Genomic DNA, 3,222 nt, shown 5'->3' on the forward strand with positions numbered 1-3,222 from the left:
GTGCTTATCCCAATGGAGGTGAGTTCATTCGTGCAGAAACGAAGATATACTGATCAAGTATTGGTCGGAATTAAACACAGGTTTTGCTTGTCCAATGAGAAACAGAGCCGAGTACATCTGAGATACTTTCATTTTACTCAGTTCGGTGAGTTTCACTTTGCTCCTGGGAAACTCCAGGATTTGGACGATGTGGGAACAACGGAGCGACATCACACGTTTTAATTTGAAATATGTACGTTTTCTCACATGTCGACCTGCTCAGAAGCGGTTCTTTGACTAAAAGTTGGCAGGGCTCGTCCGGGATTTGAACCCGGGACCTCTCGCATGGCAATTGTGAAAATCCCAAAGCGAGAATCATACCCCTAGACCAACGAGCCGCCGACAATGAGGAGTGTAACTCTCAGATTCTGACGGTAGTTTACTATTCAGCCCATCGTGCCTGTGCTGACTCTCAGAGACCGATCTGATGAGTCCCCCTCTCCATCGTACTGCTAATGTTTTCCCTTTGATGAATATATTATAAATTTGAGACATTACATTACCAAAGAGCTGCATCCTTGTCAGTGAAAAGTGAATTTGGCATTGAGGTTAAATGTGATTGACAATAAAAACAGAGGGATCAAAATCTGAGATATTTAAATGTTACTCAATTAGTAAATGTCACCTTGTTTCTGTGAAACTCTGCGATTTGGACGCCATGGGAACAACTGCGGGAAATTACACGTTTTCATTTAAAATTTAAATTTTTCTCACATGTCGACCGGCTGTGAGAAGCGGATTTTGTCTAAAAGATAGCGGAGCTCGTTCGGGATTTGAAAACGAGATCTCTGACATTTGAATTATGAAAATCTCGAAGCGAGAAGCTCAACCCTGGACCAACGAGCCGCCGACAGCGACAAGCTTCGGGCTCAGACTCTGACGTTAGTTCACTATTCGGCCCATCCTGCATGTACTGTCTCTCAGAGACCATGTAATTAGACCCCATGATCATAGCCCTGCTAATGTTTTCCCTTTGATCAATATATTATTAATTTGAAACATTACATGACCAAAGTGCAGCATCCTTGTCACTAAATGTTGAATTTGGCCATGAGATTAAATATGATTGAAAAAATAACCGAAAGGGTCAATTGCTTAACCTCATAACGACGAGGATGGAATTCGAACTCACGCATGCACAGCACACTGGATTTGCAGATCTTCATCTGAAGTTCTACGTCCACCTCGTCTCCTATTGCTAGCTACGTCAGCAATTGAATCTGCTGGTTTTTGCATCCAAACACAAATAATGTTGACGAAAATCTACTTCACCGCTTTTTCTGCCCGTGCAACCAGATCGACAGTGAAAATGTGCCATTAGCTTCTTGAAGCAAACAGCCTTCCTTTCCTTCATGTCAGTGACTGCACTAGATGGCTGGTTTTGTGGCAGAATGACAACAAAGAATATAACAGTTCCCGCAGCGAGTTAGTTTACAGCAGCAAGATTCCAGTCTGCAAATTTCTGATAACGTCGCGGTTGTAATCAAAATCAGACGCCTTATCCATTAAGCCACGCGGCTGCTGCAATGAGGAAAAACATTGTTGTTGTTTATATTCCGAGCAAATTAGGGGCAACAGCTATATCAAGGAGTGGGTTTTGGAAAAGCTGAGCATATTTCAAGTAAATGAACAGAAACGCTGCTATCTGGGTGCGCAATTTATCTGGGCTTGGAACTTGGAACACGACAGCTTAATTCGGTCATCACAGCTGAAATCACACTCCTTTTCAAAATATACATGGTGATCCGGGACTATGTGAAAATCCGTCTTAAAGGGAAAGATTATGCACCGGAACTGACAACCATCCCGTTTAAACAGACACAGAATGATCCGGGACTGCAAGCACATCCCTTTTATACAGATGCAGAATGACCCTTGACTGGGTATGAAAGCAAATACCCCTGAAGCAGATAAAGAATGTTCTTGGACTGCGAGTTCTTTAATTTTAAACCGGCCCAGAATGACCCGGGTCTGAGAGCAAATCCCTTTGAAAACAGACACAGATTGATCCTGGACTGACAGCAAATCCATTTAGACAGACACAAACTAATCCGGGACCTCTCGCCTTTCCACTGTGATAATCCCAAAGAGAGAATCATACCCCTAGACCAAGGAGCAGCCGACAGTAAAGTGCGTAACCCATTCTATATTAAAAGGGCATATTTTGACGGCAGTGAAGAAAGCTATTCGGCCCAACTTGGTTGTGCTGTGTCTCTGAGAGAGCGATCAAATTAGTCCCCCTCCCCATAATCTTGCGAATAAGAACATAAGAACGTAAATTTTACCTTTGATGAATATATTGGTCCTGAAGTCATTGTGCTCGGCTTCCCCCAGGCGCTCAGCTGAAAATAGTGATAACGTTCCACAACTACCTTTTGCTCCTGCACCGTCCGCATCTGAGGCATTCTCTTCCCGCCCTTCGCAGCACATTCACGTCTTGGAACTGTGGGGGGATAAGCTGGATTCACGTGGCTCTGGACAGCGAAAGAAGGTACAGTATTATCATTTGTAATAATAGCATCTCCTTCAGTAGGGGTTCTCAATATTACGAATGAAAACGCCCCCATCACCCAAACACACATAAAAAGTAAAAAAAAACACCTCACGTATTTAATATTAATTTAAATTAAAGTTAACAAATGTGTTATAAAAAAATATATTTTTCGAATTTAAAAAAAAGTTTGTTATTTAGGGTTTAAAATAAACCTTCCTCAGTGAACAGATTTTTTAAACATAAAAATATTATTACATTTTATTTGTAGATGTTTTTATATTTTTTTACATGTTTTAAAACACTTATGCTGATAAAAGTAGGCTATGCGCCAGCTTTTCCCAGGCGCAAGAAATTTAAGGACATTCGCTGAGCAATAGATGGCAAATAGCGCATACTCACCCATCGAATATCCTTCTGCTGAAGAGCGTTCGATCTGTCAAGCAAGAATTTGACATTGGAAAACCTGATTTTCAGTGCATCCGCCTCGCACGCCAAGGAAGGGCTTTTGTGAGTCCGTGCTGGTTGCATACATATTCCGTACAGACCCAGTCAGGCCGGAATTACAGGCCTTACATTAATTTGAGACATGACATGACCAAAGTGCAGCATCCTTGACAGTAAAAGGCAAATTTGGCCATGAGGCTTTATGTGATTGACAAAACAACAAAAAAAGGATTCAAACGTTTAAC

At 41.8% G+C, this 3,222-nt stretch overlaps 1 non-coding gene across 1 annotated transcript; it reads right to left on the reverse strand.

The window, feature by feature from the left end:
• Positions 1-289: 289 nt before the first annotated feature.
• Positions 290-377, reverse strand: trnap-ugg (transfer RNA proline (anticodon UGG)). Its single transcript is given in 2 exon segments — positions 290-325; positions 342-377. It is a non-coding gene; the product is annotated as a tRNA-Pro (tRNA).
• Between the last annotated feature and the right edge of the window lie 2,845 nt (positions 378-3,222).

Source organism: Pristiophorus japonicus, unplaced genomic scaffold (genome assembly GCF_044704955.1).
Source record: "Pristiophorus japonicus isolate sPriJap1 unplaced genomic scaffold, sPriJap1.hap1 HAP1_SCAFFOLD_62, whole genome shotgun sequence".
Classification (NCBI taxonomy): Eukaryota; Metazoa; Chordata; class Chondrichthyes; family Pristiophoridae; genus Pristiophorus; species Pristiophorus japonicus.